This window comes from Megascapheus bottae, unplaced genomic scaffold (assembly GCF_031878675.1).
Source record: "Megascapheus bottae isolate mThoBot1 unplaced genomic scaffold, mThoBot2.hap1 HAP1_SCAFFOLD_176, whole genome shotgun sequence".
In the NCBI taxonomy this organism is placed as follows: Eukaryota; Metazoa; Chordata; class Mammalia; order Rodentia; family Geomyidae; genus Megascapheus; species Megascapheus bottae.
In genome coordinates this window covers 198298-214429 of record NW_028327646.1, presented here as the reverse complement: position 1 = coordinate 214429, position 16132 = coordinate 198298, and the positions used below count along the sequence as shown (strand labels likewise).

The 16132-nt window shown below is 39.0% G+C and overlaps 1 long non-coding RNA gene across 1 annotated transcript; it reads right to left on the bottom strand.

Annotated features, from left to right (window-relative positions):
- Nucleotides 1-5770: 5770 nt before the first annotated feature.
- On the bottom strand, nt 5771-15908 carry LOC150039552 (uncharacterized). Its single transcript, XR_016534332.1, has 6 exons — nt 15871-15908; nt 13858-13942; nt 13362-13566; nt 10073-10132; nt 7776-7835; nt 5771-5800 (listed from the first exon to the last, which is right to left on the bottom strand). It is a non-coding gene; the product is annotated as an uncharacterized LOC150039552 (long non-coding RNA).
- Between the last annotated feature and the right edge of the window lie 224 nt (nt 15909-16132).

Below are 16132 nucleotides of genomic sequence, written 5' to 3'. Positions count from 1 at the left end.
GTTTGCTTTAGCTAAGTTGGTTGAGTTTATCCAGGCTTCCCTGGATGCCATCTAGCTAATATCTTTGCACAAGGTTTGGGCCCCTCCTACATTCCATTATGAGTGTCCACAAATAAAGAGAAAGGGGAAACTGCGGGGACTCCTAGCTAGTGATTTAGGAGCCTGCTGTTTGCCACCTGTGCTTCAGCATGTACACACTCAGTGATCCAAGCAGTCCAGAGCCAGAGGGCACCTGGCCCCTCCCACCAGAAATAGGAGTTCCCGGGTACTCCTAGCAAGTGGGGCGTGTCTCAGGACACCATTGGCTGACGGTCATATACAGGGAGGTCCCCATTTGCTGACTTGGCGGCCACCACTCGATCTGTATTTAGCGAACTGCACCAAGAGTCTGGAGCCTGGTCTCCAGAGTCTGTGTTCCCGGGATTATTTGTGGGCTCTGTCGCCATCTTACCCCCCTCCTAGATGTCCAAGAAGGACCCCAACACAGACCCATAGGTAATATACTTCATATTTTCTAAAGGAATATGTTATTAATGTGAGCAATGTAGATGAAGCATATTGCTCATGACCTGTTCTTCCCTCACCCAATTTCATCTGAAGACAGATGTCATCCCCTGATACATCAGTGACAAGCATGACACAGTTAAAATGACACTGCAATTCCAAACCCTCAAGAGGGTCGTTTTACAAATTTGAATGTCTTCTTCCTTTCTCCTCTTGTTTCATCCTGCCCACTTCCAATCATGTGCTCTACACACTTAGCTATCATTAACTCATGTGTTTTTGTGTGTTCACTCCTTATAAATATATGAATATATGCACACTTGTGATAACATACATTTGATCACATATCAGATCTGATATATATTCTTAAATTAAATATTGTATAAAAATGATTCTGAAGCTTATAGCTACAGGAACATTACGCCCAAGTAAATCAATTACTTGGAAGTTTGTATATGACTTTACAATTTACTGAGTTGTATAAATTTATGATCTATTAAACACCTATTGCATATAGGTGCCTTTCTTCTCAGATGCAAAAAAGGATACAGCATTTGGTGATGGTTTCTGTTACCTCCCGATTCAGTTTGTTCTCCTAGTATACATCTCTTGTATACTATTTAAGTTCTTGATCCCAGTGTCTGTCACTAACACTGAAAGTTCATCATCATAAGAGGCTTCACGCTGTAACCCAAGGGCCATAAACTAGAGACCTGCAGCTGGGCCTCTGAACAATGTACACTGGGATTGAAGTGTCTGCTATCAATATGGACCAAAGTACATAGATACTGTTATTAAATATAACTTTGGAAAAGCCAATCACTGCATTTCTTTGATGAGTCTGGTAATAACTGACCTTGAATGTTCATCTATATCATCCTAATTCATATCTAACATCTTTAACTAGAAATGAGTTTTCCTGTGATAGTGACCTGAACATTACACTTCTGCAAAGGAAAAGCTGATGGATTCATATTGAAGGACCTATCATCTTAATACCAATGCATAGTCCCCTTTTTTAAGTACAATTACACTCTAGAGGGACACATCTTCATTGCAACCAAGAAATTTCTGATTAAGTCCCTAGACTAACTTCTTACATCCATCCATATCCACCAGAATAAACATGAAACACGTATAAATGTGAGGCGGTTTCCATCAACAGTGATGATGAGTGGGTACTTGCAGAACCAGCTTCACCTGCTGTTGAAGGTTCCTCTACGCCCTGCCAACTGCAGCCTGTTCCTGGCTCTTTCCAAATTCTTTGTTTCTTGCTCTTTCAGGATTCTTTTGTCCTTCACCCAATCTGAAAAATCTCATCCCAAAGCATTTTGAATGAAATGTTCTTTTAGATTGTGTGGGTGTTTTTACAGTGTCTTAAACACAACAGGGACACGAAACATTGCTTTCCTGGCATGTTTCTCTTTTCTCCAGATAAGTTTCTGTTTTATCCAAAGAAACAAAGTTAGAAAGACTCCTATACACCCTGTATTCAGATCAGATAGAAACTAGGTTAATGGTGTTCTCTAGTGCTGGAAACCTCCATGAACATCACAATTCTCAGTCTCCACATTTGTCTACTTGGATAGGTATGTTCAGTATCCATGCAAGCTAGGAAACTCAATTGGAGGCGTCTTAGAGAAATAAAACTCTTCTACTTGCAAAAGGTAAGACTTTTCCCTAAATGTTAAGAATACTATGACCCAATATATCTACCTGATCTGATATAGAATAACCTCTTCTGGTTTCAGTTCAACTAATTTCAATGGAAATCAAGACTTGGATATCATCTAAATATCAGCATTCTAGGTGTCCTGTATTCCCTGGTGACTTTCCTGCCACTAAGGTAGGGACATGGAACAGAAGTCTAGAAGCAGGGCTACCATTGATTGTGGTTGCAGGCATCTATAGAAGGAAGGATATAGTCTTCCTTTATGGGCCATATAGACCGCTGGGATTACTTTTTTGTTTCAGAAAGGGATTCCCAGCTGCCTGGGATCATGTGACTAGCTGACAGGCACTGTGGTGATCTAAGGATTTGAGATGCTAGTACTTGACTTCATAGCACCCCATGAGCCAGTGTATTTTGATCTACTCTATCATTTTCTAATAAGTTTCAAACCAGATCATGATTACCTGCAGATATGGACAGGCAGTCTTTTGTAGTCTGAAGACACATTATCCTCCAAAATGATATATTACTAAAAAAAATCAACTCACCAATTACTGTTGTCTTCATTAGAATGAAAAACAACCGATGTTAAGTCGTTGTCTTCACTGTGGACATATTAAACATATACAAAAATCAGGTTGCACCATGTTGGAAAAAAATCACACATTTTTTCTCACACTACTAGGTATAGAAATTATGACCTTGAGTATGCCACACAAGTATCTGCCAATGGAGCTTTATCTCTAGCTTTTCTGTCCCTAACACCCCTTATCTCCAGTACTCAGGTCTCAACTCAGAGCACTATCTGTGATACTCTCTGTTCATGGTATGTGAATCCTTGTGCCTAGGCTTGCTTGATCAATGATCTTTCCACTTGGGCTTTCACCAGAATGTACGATGGATGTGCATGCTTTTGGTTCATATGTATAATTATCTCTACACAGGTGGCAAAGATCAGAGGACAGTAATATGAAAACATCCAGGGTAGAAATTTATTTTTGTAATTGTCCATCTTCCAAGGATCCAGTAAAATGTTGCACTGTATGTGTGGTTCCAGAAGCAGAGCCTCAGGTATAAGCAAGAAAGCAGAATATTCCTGAAGCCCTGACTAGAAGCCATAGTATCAGAGTACCCCCATCCCACATGATGGTGAACCCAATCTGTCTCCAAACTCTTTTATTTGAAATGTGAATTTTTTCATGATCCCTGTATTCACATGTGAGTAGTAAGAAGTAAAATAAAATCATAATGCCATGGATTCATCTCTTTCACCAATATAAATGCTGTCTATAAAGTGTTCATAGTGTCACCAACCTTAGAACCACAGTGTTTAAAGTGTGGCATAAAGTGGACTATGAAAATATTATGCATAAATTAAGTTTTGGATCTAGAGAAAGAGCACACCCATCAGAGAACTGGGCATAACCAGCAAAAATATGGGAAAGAGTTGTACAAGAGGTTATTTACCCCTTTCACAATGAAACAAACTTGTAGTCTCTTTGGTATGACATTTTATTTCTTCACCTTGAAAAAATTCATTTGGTCAGAACAAATGCATGGAATTGTGTGTCACTGCTGTAACACCAAAGGAACAAATCTAATTCGAGTAGGATCTCATATATCAGCAAGGTGTGGATTGTCTAGGAATTTTGCTTCACTGCTTACTAAAATAGCAAAACACTTTTGTGAGACTCGTTTCTCATTTATTCAACAACCATGGAAAAGGAGTAATAATACAGACAAAAGCTGCACTGAGAACATTTTGAAAATAATTCCCAGAAACACTCTGTTTAACAACCATGTATATTTACATATGTTTATCTGCATATAGATATCTGACCTTTTTGTCAATTCTTTGGTCCCAACTTCTGTTGGATCTTTTCCATCCGTGCTAGAGGATTAAACGATAGAATCAAATGCCATGTGAACTCATAGTGTTAGTTTTTTATTTAAATTGGCTACAGTTTACCTAACACAAATAAATTCATAGGAATAGAAATAATACATAACTTAGCAAAAGGAACAAAGGTATTTCCATTTTTCCCTGGAAAGGAAAATTAATTTCTTTTATAAAAGAAAACTTTTATGCATGATTAAAGTCTTTTTCTTTCCTAGTAAACTTAGCACAATGCTATTGATATTATGCAGTTTAATGCTAGTTGGAACTCACTTCAGAGGAACTCAGTGCTTTAGAACTTCTAATTTTCTGCATTCTAAGTCTGCTCTACTCCCTCTGTCCTTTCATTTATTTGGTTGCTTTTTTAACTACCTCTCACAAATGGACAAGGAACGGTAGCCTAAGAAGAAGGATTCTCATCAGTTTTGATAGTGGGTATCAGAATTCTGGAGAATGAAAAAGATCTGTTGTTCTTTTCATTGAGAAACCATTAAGACCACTCTCACTGTTTCTAACTGGGATTCTTACCACTGTTGGCTCTGTGAAAGCTGCATGCAGGCACTGATATGTAAATAAAGATTTGGTTGCTAGGTTTCACTTCAAAGCAGATCATGATCAAGTGTGTGTTCATTTATGCTATCATTCTCTATTTCAATACACACAAGGATTACATGAGAACTCTCTGAGAAGCTGTCATATTGATTGGGCATTGTACTTACATTGAAATCAGTTTAACTTTCAGATGATAGACAACTCACCAAATGTCAATGTTTGAGTCACAAACCGCAGTGGCTGGAAACGTCGTGACATCACTAGTAATGAAATAAAATTAGAAACAGATAATTGAGTTGGACCATGTAGAGGAACTCAAACATGTTTTATACAAGCTGGATATCGAAATCATGGCATTGCTCCTGCTAGGAAAATGTTCTGCCACTTGAGCTACATCTACATCTCCAGCTCTTATGTTCCCTTGAGCGATTTTCTCTGGTACTGCAGTGCAAAACTGAGAGGCATGTTATTAAATGAAAAGCAGTATTCCATTTTGCCATAGAAATGGAATTGTATCTCTTGGGGATATTAAATATGGACCTCAGAAAATTAAAGGTTTCATCCAAGATGGAAGAATTTTTCTCAGTACATCTACCACAATGCCTAATTCCATCTTGTGTAACTTTCAATGCAAGTCAAAGGAACTCAACCCTGAATTCCCTAATTTTCTGCTTCCTCCATTCCTTCAATAATCTGGGATATCTTTACTGATTTCAACTCTCAGATAGGAACAATGGACAGTAGGCCAGAAGCAGGAATTCCATCAATATAATGGTGGGCTTTTCAGTATCACCATTCTAGAGAATGCAGGGTCAATCCACACTCAATAAGAACTTTAACACTAGGCTCTACACACCATTTCACCACAGGGTTACTTCTGAGTAGGACTGTCACCTCCGTTGACTAATAGAAAGCAACATACAAGCACTGACATTATGAAAAATTTGGTTGCTTCCTAGACTACAGAGCAGCCAATCCACCAGTGTTTTTTGACCAACCCAATCATCCGCTAATTGTGTCAATATTCAAAATGACTTCATAAAGATATTCCTAGGCTGTCTGTATAATCTGTATTGTCCTCAGACTCCAAAACGGTTGTACACTGAGAGGTCAAATCAACTCACCAAACATTTGCGCTCGTTTTAGATATGAGGACCTCTAATGTGTGGTGCTCACTATAACAAAATACAAAACATAGAGACAATTAAGTGGGACACTGGGAGAAGAAACAATGCATTTCCCTAAAAGGTTGGGGGTTTAAACTATGGTTTTCGCTAGATATGCATTTGAGTTGTGTATCTAACTGTTCTATAGCTTCAGTCCCTGTCTCTGAAACTGCAGCTTAAAGTTTGGGCCCAGTGCTGAATGAAGCTTCTGAGGACAGAAGATTGCTTTTGTCTATGCTGACTCAATCATCCCTTGCTGGCTGTGCTCTCAGGATGATCTGGCATGGGTAGATGAACCACTGTCAGACCTCTGTGATCTACTGGATCATGTACTGAGAGAACTGAAGACAGATGACAAAAACAAAGTCACTAAGGAAAAGAATGTGTCTGAAAGGCTAATTCAGTTCAGCAGCAAAATACTGATGAGGGAATGTACAGATCAAGAGTGGAAGCAACACCCATGGCACAAGAAGAAAAGGAGCACAAGGCCAAATACCACAGCAACTGCACAGGAATACACACACACACACACACACACACACACACACAATTGGTAATTTCCTTGATGAAGAATGTGATCTTGTGAGAAAACCCAGCAACTGTCCATTTCAAAAATTACAATCATGTCTTGATGCCAAGACTTTAAGGCTTTACCCAAATAAATGACGTCTGTGCACTATTCATGGAGTCAGAAACCTTCGATTCACATTTATGAAAAAGTTGCATTAACTGTACAGAAGAACATGGCATCTGCCAAATAGGATAGAAATCTAAAGGAGGAGTGGATGGGCCAAACAATTGTCCAAGCCAAAAGGGAGACTTTGTGGAGACATTCCCTTCTACTGTCTCGAACAAGAGACAAATGTTCACAGCCACTTTCACACCTATAATCCCCAGTCGTGGGAGGTAAATTGTTAGTGCACAAGTTCTTCCTTTGTGATCCTTTGTTAGCAGTCCTAGAAAATGTGTACAAACCCTTCAATCTGTGTCTCATGCCCAGGTGGTCTGATCAGAGTTTTCTAAGAGTTCCCTTCACTGCTCACAAGGACCGGGAGAATTCACTTTCTCCTGGAGTCTGAGTCCTTCACCCAACTTTCAGAAGGATGGAATGGCACAGACAAAATCGCACTGCCGTGACACTCCGATAGTTCTCCACATTCTATGTGCTCAGTCTCTGAATATCATTGTACACATGTATATCCATATTCTGGTATCTGTCCTTTTATGCTATCCTCTCTAGATATACGTGTGATCTGCTTTGAATCATTAAATTATACACAGTAAAACACTGTGGAAATTCCTAAAACTATTTTTCACCCAAATTTGGTACAATTCATCAAAAACAATCACAAAATATACTATTTTTGGAAGGGGAATTTCCTAGAAATGAGGTTCTTGGTCCAAAGAAATGTTGACCTCTGATAAAGAAATCTTTTATAAAATGATTGACAAAGAATTCTTTCCTTATGGACATATATTGTGGATTTGTGTCTTTCCTTATTTTCCATTTCACTTGCTATGCAGGAAATCAAGCTGATATACCATCTACACTGCTGCTTCCATGACTCCCTCAGTTCCCACTTGCTGGTGCTACTGTTGGCTGTCTTTCTAGCCTCCTTGATTGATAGAAAGATCTGTAGGCTCCCATCCAATGTGATAGTATGCCTTTCAAGGTAACAGAGGAGTGGAGTATGAAGAAGTGATTCAGGTTCCATTAGTGTTTTTTTAAGTGAAATCTGTTTCCAATACATTCAATTGGTGTGAGCTTTATAAATGAACTATGACCATCTTCATTTCCCTTTATAGATCCTACTACTTGACTTTCAAAGAAAACAGGAACAATTGTCTTTTGACCTTTTCTATTCTTATTTATGTCAAAACTTAAAACAAGGATGTACTGATACTGATCGACTGTCATATATATTGTCTATGGTTACAACACTTTACATTGTTTATCACTCAGTTGACAAATACATGGACTCACCATATGTTGAGGGCCGGCCAGGACTGGGATACATTTCCCCTCTGGGTGTCAGATTCCACACTGCGAAGAAATTAAACACATACACAAAAATTGAGCCAGAACAGCACAGAAAAATATCTACATTGCTGGGTATTGAAACCATGGTCTTCTCTATGCCAAGCATGGGATCTGATATTAGAGCTACACCTCCACCTCTACTATCCCTGCCAGGCCTCCTTGAAGTACTGAGGTTTGACTTCAGAATCTTGGGTTAGACAAAGCTTCATAGGAGTGATTCGAGTTTTGGCAATGCTGCCTCATCATGTGAACCTCTGTTTTCTCTTAGAATGGCAGGGAATGGACTGGTGAACCACTGAATAACATTTTTTGGAAGATCTGATGATAGCAAGTGGAAGGCACTCAGAGTAGAAATGGCTTTGAATGGCTATTTCCAATCCTGCACCAAAACATTGGACTACAAATGTGGAGTTTGAGTGATAATGCATTATATTAGAGCACAAGAGCAGAGGGGCATGTCATAACACCAGTGCATACTCATATGAATACACATATCACACACACACACACACACACACACACACTCACACACACACACATACACACACAAACACATAGGTTACACAGTCCATAATTTCTTTGGTTGAGTATGTGATTTCTTTGGAACACCTAGTCACTCTTCACTTCAGCAATTAAAATCATGTCTTGATCCCAAGACTTTAATGATTCGCCCAAGATAAATGATGTCTATACTCTACGCATCAACTCATAAACCCTGGATTCATATTTGTTAAAAATTGGCATTGGGATGGGAATTTGGCCTCGTGGTGGAGTGCTAGCCTAGAATGCATGAAGATCTGGCTTCAATTCCTCAGTACCACACACATAGAAAAAAAAGTCAGAAATGGTGCTGAGGCTCAAGTGGTAGAGCTCTAGACTTGAGAAAATCCAAGGACAGGATTCAGGCCCTGACCTCAAGCCCAGGACTGGCCAAAAAAATGTTAGTATTTACTGTACAGAAAGAATGGCATGTGCCAAGTAGGTCAGAAAATTAGAGGATGAATCCATGGGCAAAAAAACTATCACAACGAAACGGGACTTTGTGCTTCAATTATTTTCTTCATCCTTGAGTCAGAGCCAAGTGTGCATGGGCCCTTGGAGAACTGAATCGCCTCAGTGCTCTCAAATACATTGTTAGTGCAGAAGCTACTTCATTGTGATTTGTCACTGAGCTCTAGAAAACATACACAATCCCTTGGAATAAAGTCTCATGGAGGTGATCTGATTATAGATTTTTCTAAGAGTTCTCTTTATGGCTCACTAGCACAACAGAAACTCCATTCTCCTCACTCATCTTGGTCATTCACCCAACTCGTGAAAGGATGGAATGGCACAGATAAAAGTGCACTACTGTGACATTCAAAATACTGCCCACAAACTTGATGCACACTCTCTGTACAACTTTATACACATACCTATCTATATTCCAGTATCTGACACTTATGGCTGACTTCTCTAGACATACGTTTCCTTCCCCTTATTATCACTACTTTATCTTTAAATTATACGCAGTCAAATACTATGTTAATTCTCATACCTACTTTTTTCTCAAAGTATCTATAATTCATCAAAAACTATCTATATATTGTATATGCAAGAGAGTACTTCCTGAATTTTCCTGGAAAATAATGCTTCTTACTGTAATAAATGTTCACCTCTGCCAAACAAAGTGTTTATGCAACATTGGCCAAGAGATCTTGCCTTATGAATCTACACAGTGTTGACTGTGGCTTTGTGGCTTCCCTTATTTTCCATTTCACTTGCTATGTAGGAAATCAAGATGACATATCCTCTACATTTCTGCTTCCGTAGCACCTCTGTTCCCTACTTGGTTGCAGTATTAGTGGCTGTCTGTCCTACCTCTCTGATTGATAAAAGGATCCGCAGGACCTCTATCTCATGTGATGCTGAGTCTTTCAAGGTAACATAAGTGTGGGGTATAAAGAACTGATTCAGGCTCCATTAGCTACTTTGTATGTGAAATCTGATTCCATTCCATTCAATTAGTGTGAGTTTCATATATTCACTGTGACCATCTTCATTTATCTGCGTAGATCCTGCAACTTGACTTCCAAAGAGAATAGGAACAGTTGTTTATTGGTGTGTTCCATTGTGGCCTGTTTATTTTCAAAACTGAAAACAAGGTTGTACTGACACTGTGTGCCTGCCATGGGTATTGTCTATGGTTACAACACTGCATATTGGTTAGCACTGTGATGAGAAGTACACGGGGGACTCACCAGATGTTCAGGGCCGGCCAGGACTGGGACAACTTTCCCCTCTGGGTGTAAGTGTCCACACTGTGAAGAAATTAAACACATACGCAAAAATTAAGTCTAAAAAGTAAAGAAAACTATCATTTTCTATCTACAATGCTGGGTATTGAAACCATGGACTTCTCCATGCCAAGCATGGGATCTGCTACAGGAGCTACCCCTCCACCTCTGCTATCCCTACCAGGCCTCTGTGCAGTACTGAGATTTGACTTCAGAAGCCTGTACTAGATGAAGCTGCATGGGATGAGACTAGCATTTGGCAACGCAGTCTCATCACATGAACCCCTGTTGTGCCCTCAGCATGGCCAGGAATGGATTGGTGAACCACTGCTCAACTCAATAATGACATTTACTGAGAGGACTGATGATAATAAATGGAAGGAAATCAGAGTAGAAATGGCTTTGAAAGGACATTTCCAATTCAAAATATTGGCAACAAAATATTGGACCGGAAATGAAGAGTTGAAAAGAAAATATCAGACTTAAGCACAAGAGCAGAGGGGCAGATGTCATAATACCAGAGTACCAGCACACAAACACACATATAAACAAACACACACACACACACACACACACACACACAAACACACTCACTCACACAAACACTCTCTAATTTCTTTGAGAATATGATTTCTTTGGAACACCCAGTCACTGTTCATTTCCACAATTAAAATCATTCTTGAGCCTAGACTTCAATGCTTTACCCAAGGTAAATGATATCTACACACTATTCATTGAGTCATAAACCTTGGATTCAGATTTTGAAAAAGTATTCACTGTACCAAAAGAATGTGGTATTTGTACACAATGGAATTCTATGCTGCTGTCAGAAAGAATGACATTGCCCCATTTGTTAGGAAATGGAAAGACTTAGAAAAATTCACATTAACTAAAGTAAGCCAGACTCAAAGGAACTTAGGCTCAGTGATTTCCCTCTTTTGTCATAATCAGTGGAAACCTTGGGCTGTCCTAGCAGAGATTTGCAATAGGGCAAAACCTTGATACAAAAGGCCATATAGTAGGACGCTAAATGAAAGGATCTCTAGGATATAGAAACATAAGCCATATAATGAATGATTGTTGTTCTTAAGGTACTATGTTATCTCTTTTGCTGTCCCTTGGTTATCTCATATTGTTACAGTATCTCACTTTGTTACCTGATATATCGGATATATTTGTTTTTGGTTATTTGAAATTGGATAGAGAAGGGGGGGAAACAAGTTGAGGGGTGGGGGTGGGGGGAGGGAAATGGGGACCAAGACATGTGAAAGGTTATCAATGTATGTGAAGTGATGCACCATCTATCTGGCAAATATCATGTAACCCTTCTATTAATTACAATAAAAATATATGAAAAAATAAGAATGGCATGTGCCAAGAAGGGCAGCAATCTAGAGGAGGAATCATGGGCCTGACAATTGTCCACAACCAGGAAAACAGGGAAAAGGGATCTACAAGGAACTTCCTTTTCCTCAGCCCTGAGTAGGGGCCAAGTAGCTGTGGGCCCTTTGATTTGAGCCCTATATTCCCCAGTGTTGTGATGTAAATTGTTACTGCAGAAGCTACTTTTTCTGTGATCATTTGTCATTGCAGTCTACAAAATGTGTACAGCCTCTCAGAATAGGGTCTTATAAACAAGCTATCCTATCAGAGTTTTCTAAGAGTTCTCTTCACTGTTCACTGCAACATCAAGAACCCCATCTCCTCACTGGTGTCTCAATCATTCACCAACTTTAAAAGGACAGTATGGCGCAGATAGAGCTGCACAGCTGTGACATTCAAAATAGTTTCCATAATGCAGGGATCAAGTGACTAAAGTCCTAGCTACTCAGGAGGTTGAAATCTGAGGATCATATTTCAAAGCCAGCCTTGCCACTGTAATTTCCAATGAGACTGGAATCTCCAGCTAGCCACCAGAAACCCAGAAGTAGTGCTATGGCTCAAGTGGTATAGCCCCTGCCTTGTGCTGAAGAGCTCAGGGACAATAGCACACAGGCTCAGAGTTCAAGTCCCCATCCTACAAAATAAAAACAAAGAAAAAAATTGGTCCTACATACTTATTTAGTCTCTGTATATCTTCATACATATGCCTATCTATGTTCATTATTTGACCTATCATAGCTGACCTCTCTAGATAGAGATAGGATCTGCTTTGAATCATTAAATTAAGCACAGTCAAATACTATGTAAAATCATATATATACTTTTTAATTTTTGCTAATTCTGGAGCCTGAACTCAGGGCCTGGGCACTGTCCTTGAGCTTTCTCAAGGCTAGTGCTATATCACTTGAAACACAGCACCATTTCCAACTTTTCCTGTGTATGTGTTACCAAGAAATAGAACTGAGGGCTTCCTGCATGCTAAGCAAGCACTCTACTACTAGGCCATACACCTGGCCCTTCCTATATGTACTTTTTCACACAAATTAGCTGCAATTCACTGAAGACTAACTATAAATATGATATATATATATATATATTCAAGAGGGTATTTCTTGTGTTTTCCTAAAAGAGAGACTTTGGGATCTAACTCAATGTTCATCTCTAAAAATCAAAGCTTTTAGACAAGACTGATGAAGAATTCTTTCTTTGTGAACCTACACCAATGTTTTCTGTGGTTTTGTTGTTTCCTAGATTTTCTTTCCCTTGCTATGTAGAAGCTGAATCTGATATATCACTCAAATTCTGCTTCCAGGTCTCCTCTTTTCCCTTTCGGTCGTTATGTAGAAACTCCAGCTGATATGGCTTTTAAATTTTGTATCCGTGTTCACTGTTTTCCACTTCACGCATTATAAAAAAAATTCCAGCTGATATATCATCTAAATATTTGATTCTGTTTCCCCTTTACTCCTTGCTTCCACCAATACTAGCTTTCTTTCCTGACTGTCTTATGGAGAAAAAGATCTGCACAGCGGAAGCAAGATTCCTATCCATCATGATGGTGGTATTTCAGGTGAAATAGTCCTGGCTTTTGACACATTTATCCTGATTCCTTTAGCTACTTCATATCTGAATTCCTCCTCACTTCAAACTAGTCATTGTGACTTGAGTGCCTGACCTGTGATACTCTTTTAGCTCCTCATAGTTAACTTTAGAACAGCCTATGAGAAAGTTTCTTTTGACCTCTTTCCTTTGGTATTTATTTTCAAAACAGATAATAGTTACATGATATGGTTGGGCAGTAATATCAACTTTGTCTTGGTACCATATTTCAAAATGATTTTACTTTCAAATGACAGGTAAATCCACTCACCAATTGCTCATGCTGGATCAACAGCTGCTGCCAGAGCCCAGTTTACATGGACTCAGGCATGCCTATCACAGCATCTCAACTGCAGTATTTTAAACAGAAGGAAGTCTGGTGGTGCTGGCATACGCTGGTAGTTCTCCTCTGTAGGAGATACAGCTGAGGCTCAGGGTTGAAGCCAGTCGCAGCCAACAGTCCCTGAGACTCTCATCTGCAATTCACAAACAGAAATGGAGATGTGGCACAAAGTATCTGAAAACTAGCTCCAAGCAAAAGAGCTCAGGGACAGTGCTAATGTCCTGAATTTTAAGTACCAAGACCACAAAAAGAAAAAGAGAAAGAAAGAAAGAAAAAGAAACGTGTTTAATTTGTGAATGTGTGACATATCATTTCCATAGAGTTGACATTTATTAACAAAGAAAGTATAGGTATATTCTCAATCTCATCAGCCAAGCTTGGGACTTTTACTCATGGTTTAGCATCTTTGAATCCCATGACTTACATATTACATTTGTTGAGGGTCAACACTGCTACAGTGTAATCCGGATATATCTCAGTATAGTATCACTAGGTAACAAACCATTCACCTACGAGAGGGAAAACACAGAAGAATTTCACACTGATTGTGTTGAAAATATACTTAATATACCAAACATTATGGAAAGTCATGCACACAGAACTGTTTTAGGTGGTGGTGAGCCTTTTAAAATCTATAGCCTATGAAACCTTGAAAGCTATAATTCTTCAGAGTTAACCAATCCCGGGAGAAGTACATTCTGCAATTACTTTTCATAGTTCTGTTACAGAACAAGAGAAGAAAAATTTTTGAATCAACAAAATTTCACTGATATACAAGGCACCTTTACAGATAATGCATTGCTTCATGGGACCTAGAGATGTAAATAAATCCATTATTAAGAGAGTTTATATCACCGTTATTGTGGATTTTCTACTTGGAAACATTTTATAAAAGAAATAGAAAGCATGAAAAATCTTGTACATTCTATAATATTTCACACAGAGTGGGTATATGTTAAGATAATACAATGTCAATGGGAATAAAAAGATATTATAATCCTAGCTACCAAGGAGTTCTGAGGATCTCAATTCAAAGAAACCTAAGAAAAGAGCCAGGAGACTCCACTTATCTAAAAGATAAAAAAAGCTGAACTTGAAAAAGGGTATCAATGTATGTGAAGTAATGCACCTTCCATCTGTGAATGTAATGTAACCCTTCTATTAATTACAATAAAAATATATGAAAAAAAAGCTGAAATTGGACCTGTAGCAGATGTCATAATTCACTAATCCTGGGTGCAAAAAAAGTTGTGAAAGCATTTAAGACCCCTAATTAAAACCCCAGTGTTACCACACATTCACAACATCTGTACATACACACAAACACACCCACATACTCAAAACTGTCCAATAATAATAATAATAATAATATGATATTTACACTAATGCATCCAGACACAGGTAATACATTCCTACACTCTTCAAAAGAAAAAGTAACATGAAAATAAGAAAATTCTTCTTGTAAAAATACATAAATAAATACATTTAGGTAAAATACTGGTTCTGACTTTTGGATCTGGAGGAGACACTTGTAAAGCACATTGTATCCAGCCATACCATTTCATACACAAGGGAAACAGAACTCCCAATGCTTGCAGTCCCTAGTCCCTAGGCCCTGGCCATGGGAGCCACAAGAGGTCAAGACATAGCAGGAAGTCATGTAGCCAGCCCTGCTTCTGCTGTAGAGCTGTAACAAATGTGAAGAGCTTCATGTAACCTAAAAGAATTAGGCAAAAGGACTCAAACTGTCTCCAGCCTTTCAGCTTGTAAATAGCTAGACACAGAGGAGGATCAAACTCTGTCACAAATTTAAATCATAGCTGATTTTCCTGCTACCTTTCAGGCTAAGAACTTTCTTTTCTTTTTCTTTTCATTCCTTTTGGTTCATCACTTCCCCTAAACCCAGTTTGTTAAATCTTCAGAGGAAATGGGCTTTAGGTGATTGACTAATCAGAAATCCCAGCTATTAAGGAGCTGAGATCTGAAGACAAGAAGTTCAAAGCCTCAAAAAGCTCCGTGGAACGCTAATCTCCAAAAACCAGCAAAAGTTGTACATGGAGCTGTAGCTCAAGTGGCAGAGTGGTAGGAGTTGGAGAAAAAAAAGTTAAGGAACAGTGTCCAGGCCCCAGTTTCAAGCCCCCATACACACACACACACACACACACACACACACACACACACACACACTCACACACTTTATTCAGGTAGCTACCAGGCAAAGCCTTCATATGTAAGAACCAGAGAGATCCCCAGACAGCTCTCACTCCTCCAAGTCCCCTTCAATCAGCCCCTTCTCCCCCTCACATGATCCAACAAGCCCTCCCTGGAAAAAATTCATTCTTTTTACTTTAATCCCTATGGGAAGGACGGGAAGAAAGTCCAATGGCATAGAGAGCAAACCCTATGATAGACAGACTGCCCTTGCTCAGACCCTTACCTTGTAGAGCAAACTCTACTAATATGGTTGCTCCTATGGCAACCCCAAACAGAATGCACTGGTCATCTTTACATCACTGCAGAATGAGGAACGGAATGTTCGAGAATTAAAGGCATAGCAGTTCTCCTTAAAGACAGTGGACTGAAAGTGGAAAGGACATAAGACCAAAGTCGAATACGACAGTAAAATAGTTTCAACACATAGAATACCTCACCTTTTCTTTTGCCTCTGTATTTAATGTGGAAAATTTTTCTGTTAATCC